The following is a 15,257-nucleotide window of genomic DNA, read 5'->3' as shown; positions in this document are numbered from 1 at the left end:
TTTCTATTTGACTGCCATCTGCACACCATCACCACCTCCCTTAGTGATTTGTTGACCTGGTTAATATCTCTGCCTTGCTCTCCTGTTCCTCCAAAACCTGTCTTTGGAGGGCAGGAAAGAGAGCCTAGGGTGTAAATGTGGTTAAATCTAAGTTAAGGGAAGTACACAATGCTGTTGCCCCACCTAACAGGCTGCCTAGGCCAGGCTGCTTTCTTAGATGTCAAGGTAGGGAAGAGGGGACCAACAGCTGATAAGAAGGATACATGAAATGCAAGACTTTTTATTTGACACAGTAGAAAACAATTACAGAACTGTTCATTTTACACACACACACACACACACACACACACACATACACAGTTATACCCATGCATGTGCACGTGAACACACACATACACATTTCCCCAAAATATTTATTCTTTAAACCCTCATCATGGGTGAGACCCCTTTACATTTCTAGTCTGTCCTTTTCTATTCAGTTACAAATGGTGGGGAAAGGTTAGGCTTGTCAGAATGCCACTCCTAATCTAACAACATGAAAAGGCCAGATGATTTACAAAATTACAGCCATTTTTCTGTTTTGTTAATGGCATGTCCCAAAGATACCAGGGACAATTCTCATTTTGAATCTGGGCTCCCCCCAATACTTCTCACTGCACCCCTACTCTAAACCTCTCCCTCCTGGGAGCCAGGCTTCCCCTCTGCCAGTCTCTCTCTCCTATATAATCTAGCCACTTTTGGTCATGTGTTCCTGGTCTTCTGGTCTGCTCATGGTTTCTTGGCCCTCAACTTCTGTCTTGGTTAGGTTTGTATTGCTGTGAAGAGGCACCATGGCCATGGAAATTCTTATAAATGAAAACATTTCATTGAGGTGTCAGTTCACAGTTCAGAGGTTCGGTCCATTATCATCATGGTGGGAGAGCATAGCAGGTGGCGGGAAGCATGGCAACATGCAGGCAGACAGGGTGGTAGCTACATCTTAATCAGAAGGCAACAGGAAGTTGACTGAGACCATGGGTGATAGCTTGAGCATAGGAAAACTCAAAGCCCACAGTGACACACTTCCTCCAACAAGGCCATGCCTACTCCAACATAGCCACACCTCCTAATAGTGCCACACTATTATTGGGGTCAATTACATTCAAACTTCCATAGTTTCTCTCTTTGCCCTCTCTCTCTTCTCTTCCCTCTTCCCTCCTTCCTCGCATGGCCTAGTCTGTTGGCCATGTTCACTCTGGACCCTTCTAGTTGTCTCTGGCTATTCTCTCCTTTATATCCACAATACAACTCTCTACAACCATACCTAGGAATAGTCATGTGCTCATTTTTCATTCCATTAACATAAAGCTCCTGAGTTCTGGGATGATAGGACCACGCCACCATTTCTGACCTATATATTTGTTTGAAGCCATTAGCAAGCCAAGGTTCCTGGACAACGGGTTAAATTTAATTAAGTGATAAATGGTTCTGAGAGATGGAAGACACACTGTGTAAACTCTGGCAGAAACATGAGAGAGAGAAAGCGTGGGCAGACCATGAAAGGGGTTATGAGGAAACAGTCTTGCATATGCCAGGCAAGAGCTCTGAGTGAGCTGCCATATCCGCAGCTCTTGCTTCTGCTTCTTCACTTTGAGACAGGGTCTTGCCTAGTGACTCCCACCTCTCTCTGAACTCGTTACATGGCAAAAGCTGGGTTTGAATTCTCAAGCCTCGTGCTTCTGCCTGGGTAGCTGGCATTGCACTCCTATAGCACCACATCTGTCAAAAACAAACTTCTAAAACTGGAGGCTTGAATCTCTGGCAAATCCAGATGTGAGAGGATTTCTACAGCACATGTCCAGATGTTTGCCAGGACTGAAATCCAGGATCTCAGAAGAAAGCCTGATCATGAAATAGGATGACAGATGTGAGTGAGTTGTCTTGGAGGACGGGAGTAGGAGAATCTGGGTAGGTGTGCTTCTGCCCAAACCTCTCAACTGACACAAAACAGAATTCAGTGCGGCACTAGAAGGGATTGGACACCCCCCTCCCAACACACACTCACGCACACACACACACACACACACACACACACACACACACACACACACACACACACACACGACTTGGAGAACTAGAGTCAACTGGCCAGAACAGGTTCCTTTTCTGGATTTTAAGTAAGACTGGAAGAAAGCCTCACTTGTTCGCTTGTCTGTGGTGAGCTCATGTCTCTACCTCACAATGAAGACGTTGAAGTAAGAGCAGAAGTAGAACCCTGATCCTGAAGAAGCTCTAGAGACAAAGAGCAGCGATCTTACACTCAAAAAACCCCACAGCCTTCACAAGCCTCAGTCCTCCTGCGGGTTTTAGTAAAGTGGTCCAGTTTGTTTTTTTTTTTTTGTTTTTGTTTTTTTTTTTTGCCGATGAGTCAGGGGTGGCGAGAAATCCCACTATGCCGCTCCATGTAATTGGGAGTGCAATGGCTGAGTGCCATCTTGTGAGTGAACCTCATATTTAGAACTGAGCTACACTGAGGCCTGAATGCAGGAAACAACTCAAAGTCGGGGAGCTTAGACCTAACTTGTCACAGGGTGAGAGACAGTCCTGGGAGGAAAAAGGCCTGAAGCTGATAAGCCAAAGGGTGAGGGTGTCAGGAGGTTTGGCTCGGGTAGACACAGTTTAGAGAGAGTGGCTTCCCCTTGGTGCCTGGGAGCAGATCTCCTTGACAGAATAACTCGAGTTTGATAGCTTTGAACCAGGGGTCAGAAGGCAGGTCACACCTCTGGAGTTACCTGTCTAGCACTCAGTGCCGGAGAGTCCAAGGGCTTTGATATTTCAGTGAATACTTGACATCAGTGGCTGCCTGTGTGCCTCCAGCAAGGTGGTTCATTCTTATCGTGTCTTCAGGTCCTCCGTTCATCTTTCTGTGCTACGGTTGTTTCAACACTCCCAACACACTTGGAAGGCGCCCCACCCCATCATGAGTTACTTCAGCTTATGAGATGCTTTGGGAGGATGAGAGAACCTGCCCAGCTCACAGACTGCAAAGCTAACTGGTCCCCAGAGGCCCCCTGTACACAGAGAAGGGAAGATGAGAGAATGGCCAGGTCTGGCTGATGGCGGATGCTTGTCTGGTGATAGTTTCCTGCTAGTGATCAGCAGCACAAAACCAGTGGGGAGATCAGAGTGCACAGGTTCAGCCTACCCTGGGCCCTAGCCTCCACATAGATGATTGGCAGTCTTGAATATTTTCTGAGTTTTTATTAACATATATTCCTGATACACAACAACAAACTTGTGCATTTATGGAGTGTGTTTTGACTGCATTCAGCAATTCTATCCTTTCTTGCTCTCCTACAGTCCTACTTATCTTCCTCTTTCCAACCGGCCCTCTATTTCCATGTGTATCTGTGTCTGTATCTGTGTTTGCTTTGTGAACCAGTGCTGGCAACTCACCAGTGGCCCCACTCCTGAAGAAAATGCCCCCTCTCCCCAAGCATTCTCTGTGAAAGTACTCTAGTTTTCACATGGTTCAGTTTATTTTCTTTTAATTTTGGAGAGACAGCTTCTACTTTTGTATGTATTGTATTTTTTAAAATCACTGTGTAACTGGGTTAATCTCAAAGATTGTCTCCTGTCTGTCCATTGTTTTAGAGTTTTATACTTGGATTTTTGTCCAGAATGTCTATATTGGATATCTTTGTGTAGCCTGAGTTTGATAAACACAAGATGGATGTCACATGGTTTTATTTCTCCCTCAATCCAGATTCAAAGAGGAAAAGGATCATCACGGTAGAGGAATCTATTCATATTTTTAAAATCATGTACAAGGTAGAAAATCTTATCATAGCTATTGGGGAGAATACAACCTTTCACACCCCTCTAAGACAAAATAAAAAATATTATAGTTTCTGCCTTCTGTCTGTGAGAAGAAGAGATATAATGCTTGGTGAGGCTCCACATTTGACAGACAATTCAGGATACATTTTAGTTTGTTGTTTGGAATGGCTTGTAAACCATCTGCCTCGGGCCTTGAAAGGTTGAGAAAGTGATTCCGTGCAGCTCAAGGCAAATCTCTACAGATCAACCAGCAACTGAAGAAGCCTGATGCCATTCTTGGCTGTCAACTTGAGGATATCTGGAATTAACCCAAACCCAAGATGCTGAGCACACCTGTGAGGGATTATGCTTGACTGGATCCTCTGAGGTGAGAAAACCCACCTTAAATCTGTATCCTATATTCTGGTGGAAGCCTATATAAAGGACATGGAAGAAGGAAGTTCTTGCTTTTAGCCTGCTTGACCTCACTCTCTCTGACATACTCCTTCATGAGTATGAGTCTACTTCTTCAGGAGTCTGGTGTATACTGGAGACCAACTGAGCTGTCTAGCCTTGTAGTTTGAACAACTATTGGATTCTTGGACTTTCCACTAGGAGTCAGCCATTGTTGGAATAGCAGATCACTGTCAGCTGCTCAAATAAATCCCCCCATCTGTGTGTGTGTGTGTGTGTGTGTGTGTGTGTGTGTGTGTGTGTTGATACTTAGGGTTTAGAAAATGAGGACTGCTCAATGATGTATCACATGTCTGTAATCCCAGCATTTGAGAGACTGAGGCAGGAGGCTGTACAGTTCAAAGACAGTATGGAGGACACAGCAACACCTATCTCAAGCAAACAATTATATACCAACAGCAGGTAATAGTGATGAGCACAGCATCTCTCAGAAAGTGAGTGGAAGCAGCCAAACTATGGGTTGAAGAAGACATTAGACATTTCTTTGTCCATTAAGAATTTACCTGCTTTCTTACTTTGAGGGAAAATTCTTCATCATTTGAGCCTTGGTGGGGCTTAGGGAACTTAATGCTTTTCTGGATGCCAAGTTGGTCAGGGAGTCTCTTTCCCCAACCTCAGCACCTATGGCATGAGCATACCATCTAGGCTTGGTCACTCCGATTTGGGTCCTGATTCTTAACTGAACCATGCAAAAGGGGAGAGAGTGATAAACTATCCTCCTAGCAGCTTGTGGTGAGAGCACAGTGTCTGTGATGCATGCACCTGGGCCAAGGGTCAGCTGCAGCATCCTCACCATATATGGGCATGGCTGACTGGTTGCTCTGAATGCCTTTTCTTTCTTTTTATTTATTTATTTATTCTTTTATTGCATGCTTCTTCAGTTTTCTTGTTGATTCCATGAGCTATTTGATATACCACCAATATATTCTAAGTGCCAATTAGTGTTAAAATAAGTCTATTTCTTCGGATCAAGAACTATGTCTTTGTGTTGCTTTGCACTTAGTTAGGAAGGAAGTTGTTGAAAGACTCCATGCCAATCATGTTTGGTGTTTTGCACAAATATATTTTTCTGTGGGAACATATTTTCAATTTTTTTTCTCATATAAGGCAAGAAATTCCATTTTGTGCAATTTTAATTAAAGTTTTCTGGAATTTGTATCATAGGAGAAAATGGCAACAACAAAACTTTGCAAAGCATGAAGAAGCCAGTGGGGGTGGGCTGGGGCTGGTGCTTGGGAATGATCACATGCTTCTTGGGGAAGCAAACAGAGGACTGAAATCCCTCACCATATCCTAAGCCAAATCCTTCCTAAGGGAAGGTCAGACTCTGCTTCAGCATGGTGTTTGTTCACTGAGCCTTATCCACAGCGAGACTCAGGTGGCAAGCCTCCCACGGGCTTTACAGACCCACAACGGCTTACGCTCAAGCCTCTGGTGAGGCTGTGCTAAAGAAGGCTAACACAGACTGTTGGCACAGGATTTGAGGCTCGAACATGCCTGTGCTCTAGAGTAGGGTACATCGAGCACAATTTCTATTACTTTGTGTTCTTTTGACTGCCTTCATTTTCTTTCCTTGTGGGATTTTTTTTATTATTATTTTCCTTCCTCTTCTATAGCATATTAGTATCGTATACTTAAAAGTTTTTCTGGGTGTGATGGTGCACACTTGTAATCCCAGCCCTGGGAGGTAGAGGCAGGAAGAACAGTAGTTGAAGACCAACTTGAGCCACATAGCAAGTGTTAGAACAGCCTGTACTACATAAGATCTTTTCTCAAAAGAGAAAATAGACAGTGAAATTGCCCCCCCCATTTTACACACCATCATTTTATTATATTCAGTTACAAAATGTTTGTCTCTGACAACATTATTCTTTCAAATTGATCTCCCTGGGGTAAATTTTATACATTTTTGTTGTTGCTGGCGTTCTGTTTGTTTGAAACAAGGTCTCACTATACAGCCCTGGCTGTCCTGGAACTCTCTATGTAAACCAGGCTGGCCTCAAGCTCCTAGAGGTCCACCTGCCTCTATTCTCTGAGTGTGGAAATAAAGGCATGTGCCAACTTTTAAAATTACATGTGTGTATGTATTTGGGGCAGAGTTGCCGCATTCATACCATGGCTTGAGTGTGGATGACAGAGCACAGATTTCAGGAGTTGGTTCTTTCTTCCACTATGTGTGTTCAAGAAATCTGAACCAGGTGATCACTCTTAGCAGCAAGCACCTTAAGCCACTGAACTATCTAACCCCCGGCCTATAATTGGCTTTTTAATAGACATGGATAGATGTAATTGTATTTGCTGATAGGGAAATGTAAAAACAGATCCTCAAAGTAGACCTACGTGTCCAAATATTTATTTCTGAAATTAATTGATTGTAATTGAAAATATAGTTATTGGATGAAAATTTTCAAAATGTCAAAGGAATAAAGGTGTTCTGTGGAATTACATGTGACTGTTACATTACTATTTACTCATGATTCATCTGTCGCTCTTTTCGTTGTCCTTATCATTTGGTCTTTAGAGTGGTCATGTGGGTGAAGTGCTCACTATGCACGCTGAGGACATGAGTTCAAGTCTCCAGCACAGGAATAATAAAACTAGAGGTGCTAGTGTATATCTGTAAGCTGGGGTTCTTTCAGTGAGATGGGAAATGGAGGCAAAGTATTTCCCGGAAGGTCACCGACTAGCCCGCACAAAACAAGGTGTAAAGCAAGGACCAAGTCAGTTTGTCCCGATTCCCACACGTCCCGTGCCATGCACCTGCAGCAAGGAATGACTATATAAATGCTTCTGATTGGCATCTAGGAAATTTTCCAACTTGCATACATAGAACATTCATTTACATTTACCTTTCTGTTGGTTCTCAGGTATTATGCAGGAGAATAACACTCTACAGCTCTGTAGTCGTTTAGCCATTAAAGCATTCTTAACTGATTTCCATATCAATGGATTCTGTGCCTTGCTATAATGTAAACAACTTCGAAAGATACAATAAGCTGGTGTTTACTCTCTTAAAAAACAGCTCTACCAGTGACTTTCAAAGGCACAGAAAGCTTATCGACATCATCAGTGTCAATACCTGCTAGATTGTATGAGGATGAGGATCTGTATTTTCCTTTGGTTGATTTAGCCTTTAACACTCCTCCAACAACCAGGTCTACAGGGGCTCACAACATGTAGGCTCAAACTTTTTTTTTTTTTTTTTTTTTTTTTTTTTCCTTTTGGATAGGCATAGTAGCAACACATCGAATCCTAACACTTTGGAGGCTGAGGTAGAAGAATCAAAAGTTCAAACCAGCTGTGCAGATGCAATCAGGCCCAGTCTCGTAACAAAGTGTGCTGAAGCAGAGACTGAGTGTGACCCTGGGTTCAACCCCCAATATGGAAAAGAATGGGGTGAGCTATTAATTTACTTTTAAGTGAGATTTTCTTATTTGATGGAGGGGGCATGTTTGTGTCAGGGCATGGGTATGGAGGCCAAAGGAACTGCTGTTTCCTAAGGGGATCTAGAACTACATAACACACTTGAAACACAGCCCCTTGAGTTTTTACTTTGACCTTCTCATAGCCTAGGCATACCCCTAGCATTCTCCTAGCTCCAACACCCAACTCCACAGCATTTTATTTGGTTACAAAGCAAATTTTTCATTGAGCAGGGAGGCCATCCCCAGCCCACCACCCATTTCCTGTCCTCCTCATTGCCACCTTCTCAGTGAATCTCCACAGTCAGTAAGCTTAGTATCTTCCCACCCTGCCTCTGGCAGGAATTTCAAGGAATTTCACATCAACTGCCTTAGTCTCAGTTCTGTGTCTATACAATCTCATGGCCTTGGTTTCTACTCTGTAGTAGCACTCCATGTGGCTTGATCTCAAGGGTTTGGTGCCCACAGAAAACTAACTGACATTCCTCTAACTTCATGTGCCTATCTTCTCCACTAGAATCTAGCCAGTGAGCCTGCTCTCTCCTTCTTACGTCTACTGGCCTCCACAGACTGTTTCAGTGGCCTCCCTCTGTCCCTTGACTTCTCTTTCACGAATGCCTGTTCTCTCTCAGACGTGTCTTTACCATCCGCTCCCCATGAGTCTCACTTCTGCTACTCCCCCACCAATGACCTCTACTACCCCATCTTTTCCATGTGCCTCCCCACTCTTGGAGCTACAATTCTGGATTTATCCATTCACCTGCCCTTTCTACTCTTTCACTCAACCCCACAGTGACTTGTACTGGTTTTAAAAAAGAAATCACAAAAGTCACAGGAATTAGAATCTCTATAAATATGGGGACCCAGCCTTAGCTTCTGCCCTCACTTTTAGAAAATGGTTCTTTTTTTTTTTTTTTTTTTTTTTTTTTTTTAGAGAGAGAAATTAAAGTCTATCAGGAAGGGACTTTGATCAAGCAGCCCTCCCCTCTGCAGTATAAGGTATCTGTTTCCACTCCCATTGATGTATTTCTCCTTTGGGCTCCTTGAAGTTCATGTGAATTGGTATTTACGACTCAACTTCTGTCTCTTCAGGGCTGTGTTGTCTAAATTACTTCCTTTTTGGTTCTTGTGCTTGGCCTATAACTGGGTTCAGTAATACCCACGTAAGACGTGAAATGCCAAAATGCTATCTTCTGGCTCTCACTTTACACTGGCTGCCTTTTTAATCCCTTTCTTTTTCCTTTGTAGGTGAGCTTGAAGTCACTGGAATACTTCCTGACTGCTTGTGTCTTTGTGAGTGAATGGAAGAGTTTTTAGAAACAGGGACTTCAATCTGTTGCAGAGCTAGAGATTGATAGGACGATGGGAATGTGCCACACCACATCTTGTTCATGGAGTTGAGATTGAGCCCAGGACTTCATGCAAGCACTCTAAATCCCTAACCCTCAAATTTTTAATTTTTAAAAGACCTCTCCACTTAAGTACACATGTGAAATGGACTCAGGTCACTGCCTTAACGCTCAAACTGCTTTTGCTAAGGTTACCATTTTTGTTGTTTTAATTTTCAAAGCCAGTGGTCACTCTTCAGTGTTTGTCTCCCTGATTCTTTTATGCTTTTAAAAAATATATATATATTATGACTGCTCTTTGGAAACTCTATTCTTGAGTTATAGTAATAATCTTTCTTTGGCCCCTCCTAATCATTTTAGAACCCTTGTGGGATTTCTTGCCTGCTTTTTATTTATTGCAGTTCTTTAAGATTCCTTCCCAGATCTCCTTTTCTCTTATTAGATGTACTTTCCCTTAAATAGTGTCTTCTGTGACCATCACTGCAGCCACCTATATATCAATGACACTCAAATATAGTTGCAACTTGTTCTGAGGGGGTTAGGATTTAAAGTCAGCATGGAAGGCGAAAAATAGAACAAGTTAAAATTATCCCTTGAAATCTTTAACATTCCCTGCAAGGCACTGTACGCCATCTTGGATATATACACCATCAATCAAGAGGTCTTGCACAGCCAGTCTTCCTCTGCGATTGGAACAGAAGGCTGTTGCTTTAGTTGAACGCCAGATGAAGTTGTTGGCTTGCACGTGGGGACCATGCTACAAGAAAAATATGTTATTGGGCTCTTCGTCTTGCCAAATGCATATCCTATAGTTAATATAAGTAAGCATAAGAGATAACACTGGTCCACCGTATATATTTTTAGCCTGACTTCTTTCATGGGCTCTAAACCCCCAAACTGCCTATTGAATGTCTTCTTTTGGATATTCCAGTCCAAATTGTTTTAATTCTATTTTTTTTTTTTTGAAAGCTGAAGACGTGAGATAACCCACATTCTACTTAGCAAAAGCATTTACTGAAATGACATAGCAATGTGACATGGTTACAGCTTATGTTCGCAGTGTTTTCAGATGATCCTGACTGATGTCCTTGTTCCAGGAAAATGTCCTCTAATACTCTGCAGCTGACCACATCCCAGTTGGCCGGGCTGGATCCAAGGATGCTTTAAATTGGTAGAATCTTTAGGCCAAGCCTCACATCTGCCAGTAACCTCAGGCTAAATAGCTTTGTTGAGACAAGTGCAATTCATAAATATCTTGGAAAGCATTGGAGTTCTTTATTGGTCTTTTCAATGCTGAATTTCATCCACTGGCTGTTACATCATTCTGTAGAGCATTTGCACTAGGATACACTGAGCAATCAGCCAAGTTAAACCCCAGCATTTCCTCAACAACCAGGCTGAACATTTCACTCTGACAAGCTGGGTGTGTGCTCTGGATATTGAGCAAACATCAGAGGCAAGTTTATATGGCAATGCACTTTGCCTTCTCTTTATCACATACAGTAAACAGTGTAAATAATTAAAGGCTTCATGGCAGAGAACAGTCCGGCATTACATAGAAAGTAACCCTGCTCAGCTGTGGGCAGCCTTACTCCACTTTCAGCCTTCTAACAGCCCATGTGATTATAATGGGACTGGACAACTTTCACAGTATCCCCTTTCTTCTCTGTCATTATTCATCAGTCTACATGGTTAGACTGCTTCTTCATTTGGTGAAGTCTGAACCAAACTGGAATATTCTCCATGGCCAATTCCTGGTTGCAGAAAGTAGGATACCTTGCATTTGGAATATCTCATTGTTATATCCCACCAGCTATTACATAATTTTTAAATTTGGGTTGGGGGTTGTTATGTAGACATGGTCTTTCTGTGTAGCCCTGGTTGGTCAGCTATTCCTGACACACACTAGCCTAGCCTCAAACATCATAATCTTCTGCCCTTAGCCTCCCATGTGTTGTGATTACAGGTGTGAGCCACCATAGATAGCTAACTTGACCATTCATTAGTTTCAAGACTGAATTACCGTCTTTTCTTCCTGTAAAGTGGACCTCCATCTCTGAACTGTTCTTCCCTTTAAAACCAATAAGATACAGTTTGCAGTCAGATAAAATCACCTTCATAATGAAGACATATTCAGTAAGTCTAAAATTATAGGCAGGTGGCTTTTCTGTTACTGGCATGCCCACTATGGTCTTTGTAGTGTAATAAAATAGATAAACTTCTTTTCCAAAGTAAAAATTAAACAAGATTAAAATTATCTGTGCCCATGTAAATCAGAATCAATTGCAACATTTAAAACCTTACAGACAACATTCTTCATTTTACAATGAAAAGTACCATATAGATGGTAATACATTGTGTCTTCTTAACTAAAATAGGAAAAATGTAGCAGAAGGAAGGTGATTCATCTTCTTCTAATCAGCCAGTGTTCATCTCAAGTTCAAGACCTGCCTGGGCTACAAGGTGAGTCACTGTGGGAAAGGAAAGAAAGGGAAGGGGAGGAGAGAAAAGGGGGAGGGGAAGGGGGAGTGGGTGGGGAGGGATGGAAGAGGGGAAGGGAGGAGAGGGGAGGGAAAGGAAGAAAAAGGAAGGGAGATAAAAAGGGGAGGAGAGGAAACAATCATTATATTAATGAATTTATTATTCTATCACCTGTATTCATAAATTTGAAAATGTGTTCTTTTTGATCTCTACAACCCTGCAAAGATGAAAGTATCACTGTACCAGCTGTTTTTTTTTTTTTTTTTTTTTTTTTTTTTACATCAACTTGACACAAGTTAAGAGTCATTTGAGAGAAGGAAATCTTGATTGAGAAGATCCCCCCACAAGATCTGACTGTAGGCAAGTTTGTGGGCATTTTCTTAATTAGAGATGGATGGAGGAGGATCCTACCCACTGTGGATAGTGCCACCTCTGGACTCCTGGCCTGGGTTCTATAAGAGAGCAGGTTGAGCAAGCCATGTTGACCAAGCCAGTAAGCATCACCCCTCCATGGCCTCAGATTCAGCTCCTGCCTCTAGGTTCCTGCCCTGTTTTGAGTTCCTGTTCTGACTTCCTTCAATGACGGACTACAGTGTAGAAGTATAAGCCAAATAAGCCCTCCCCCACCCAATTTGCTTTTGGCCATTGTTTTCATCATAGCAATAATAAACCTAATTAAGACAGTCACACATTCCAAGGTTCAGATACAGTGACTTCCCAAACTTACACATCAAATATATAACAGGAATGAAGCTTCCCCACAACTTTTTGACTCCAGGCAGGTGACTTATGAAATAATGCACATGAAGGGGCAAGTACCTTATTATTGTTACTTATTTTGAGATGGCTCAAAGGGAAGCTCTGATTCACTGCAGCACTTGATTTGCTCCAAATTAAAACTACACAAAAGTGTCTGGGGCTGCAGGCTGAATGGCTCTTATTTTTATTTTTCTTCTCTTTTTTATTAATTTTTTTTTTACAATCCCAGTTCCCCTTTCTTCTTTTTCTCCCACTCCTCCATTCCCTGCTCCTCCCATCTGCTCCATGGAGGGTAAGGCCTCCCCTAGAAAGTCTACTAAGTCTGTCCCATCATACAGTTGAGGCAGGACCAAGGCACCTCACCTCTCCACCCTCACATCCCTATGTCTAGACTGAGCAAGGTATCTCTCCATATAGAATGGGCTCCACTAAGTCAGTTTGTACATTAGTGTTAGGTCTTGGACCCATTCATTGCCAGTGACCTTATAGACTGCCCCAGGCACCCCATTGTTACCCATAGTAAGGGAGTCCAGTTTGGTCTTATGCAGATTCCCCATTTGTCAGACCTGAGTCAGTGATCTCTCACTAGCTAGGGTCAGATGATTCTTTGGGTTTCTCCATCATAGCCTTAACTCCTTTGTTCATATTTTTGTTCCTCCCTCACTTTGATTGTATTCCAGGAGGTTGGCCCATTGGTTAATTGTGGATTTCTGCATCTGCTTCCATCTGTTTCTAGAAGAAGTTTCAAGCTTCTCTGGGGTTATGTAGTGTAGGCTGGGTGTGCTTTATTTCTAGTATCCAGTTATGAGTGAGTGCATACTATATTTGTCTTTCTGGTAGGTTACCTCACTTAGGATTTTTTTTCTAGTTCTGCCCATTTGCCTGTGAATTTTAGAATGCCATTGTTTCTTACTGCTGAGTAGTATTTCATTGAGTAAATATACCACATTTTCTTTATCCATTCTTCACTTGAGGGGCATCTAGCTGTCATTGGTGTTTTTTTATTTTAGCCATTCTGATTAGTGTAAGATGGAATCTCAGAGTGGTTTTGATTTGCATTTCCCTGATGACTAAGGATATTGAGCATTTTCCCTAAGTGTCTTTCTGCCATTTGAAATTATTCTGTTGAGAATTCTCTATTTAGACCTGTACCCCATTTCTTAATTGGATTATTTGGTAGTTTAATTTCTAGTTTCTTGAGTTCTTTGTATATTTTAGAGATCAGCTCTCTGTCAGATGTAGGATTGGTGAAGATCTTTTCCCATTCTGTAGGGAGCTGTTTTGTCTTGTTGACCACGTTCTTTGTTTTACAGAACCTTCTCCGTTTCAGGAGGTCCCGTTTATTAATTATTAATAGTTGCCCCCAGAGCCTGTGCTAGTGGTGGCTTTATGCACATCATTGCAGCACACTAGTATCAATACATAATTCAATCCTGTAATTGCAATTAATTCCCAATCAGAGCAACATCCTCTGTAATATTAAAGGAAACAGATAATTATTGAACAGGAGCAACAAGTCCTTCTAAATGTAACAGTGTGCCCTGTGATGTACACATTGATCTTGTCTCATGCACTCATGGCTGGTTCTGCTGCTTACAGAGGAAAGCCTGGAACTTTCTCTTTCAGACTAGACGGGACTAGATTCACACTTGCAGCAACAACACTTGTTGATATCTCAGTACTCTGATTATTAGGTATGTGCTGCCATACCTGGTTTACAGTATCGTTTTCTTAATTAAAGACTTAATTTCTTCGTGGGAAAAAAAGAATGGCTTATAGCAAATCAAACAGTTGGCACAGAATTTCTACACACCACAGGCAGAATTTCACCAAAACTGACGAGCCAATTTTGATTATATCAGTATTAACAGTAGTCCATAATATACATTTGAGTTTATTCTTTGTGTTGCTTAGGTTTATGGCTTTTGTTAAACATATGACGTCATGCAGCCATGAGTAGAGTATCACATTATAATCCCACTGCTCTGATAAGTTCCTGGCCTCCATATGTTCACTTTTCCTCTTTTGACTGCAGCGGCAAACCAGCAAACCAGTGATCTTTTTCCCATCTTCCTAGGCTTTATTCTGTTACATGATTAGCTAAGCGCTGTACACACTGCATTTCCAAGACGGTTTTCCTCTTTTCTTCCTTCCCCCTCCTTCTCCACACCTCCCTGTTTCTGGAGATGGAATTCAGGGCCTCACACAGGCCAGGCAAGCATTTTACGTGTAAGCAACATGGCTAGCCCTGAAAATGACTTCCAATGTAGCAGTATGTGTGTGTAACCCATTTTTCTTTCGTTCTATGTCTCAAGAAACCAGAAAAAAAAGACTGCCCCCCCCAAAAAAAAGGGATATATACATCCAGACAGATGCGGTGACACATGCCTATACTATCAGTTATTGGGAGGCTAAGGCAGAATGACTGTCATGAGTTCAGTCTAGCCTTGGCTTTGAAGATTGTTTCAAGTCACCACACACACACACACACACACACACACACACACAGAGAGGGAGAGAGAGAGAGAGAGAGAGAGAGAGAGAGAGAGAGGCAAAAGTGTAAAAAAGATTTTCAAAACAAAAGAATAAGGAATAGTAGTAATGAGTGTTGACTAAGTTTGAGCTGTCTTCCTCTTGTTTTGTCATTATTTCAGTGTTTTATTCAGTAAATACTGATGAGAAGTCTCACTTGACTCTAGGGACACTATAATGAAGAGCCAGGGCCCTCAGGATCTTCATCATGCTATTTGCAAACACACAGACAAGCCAGGGGGATCATTCTTCACCATGAATAGTACAAGGGGTTACAAAGAGGTGACCCGACTTACATCATGTTTCTTTGTTTCTGGTAGGGGAATTTACAACTGGCTCTGACAGAAGCCAGGCTTGAATTGACATGGTATAATGCATAGAAAGTATTCTAAAATTATGAGTCTAGTAGTATGGTAAATTAGTTATTGTTATTTTTGCATGG

Source organism: Phodopus roborovskii, unplaced genomic scaffold (genome assembly GCF_943737965.1).
Source record: "Phodopus roborovskii unplaced genomic scaffold, PHOROB, whole genome shotgun sequence".
NCBI lineage: Eukaryota > Metazoa > Chordata > Mammalia > Rodentia > Cricetidae > Phodopus > Phodopus roborovskii.
The sequence above is the reverse complement of the archived record's forward strand: the minus strand, read 5'-3'. Positions refer to the sequence as shown.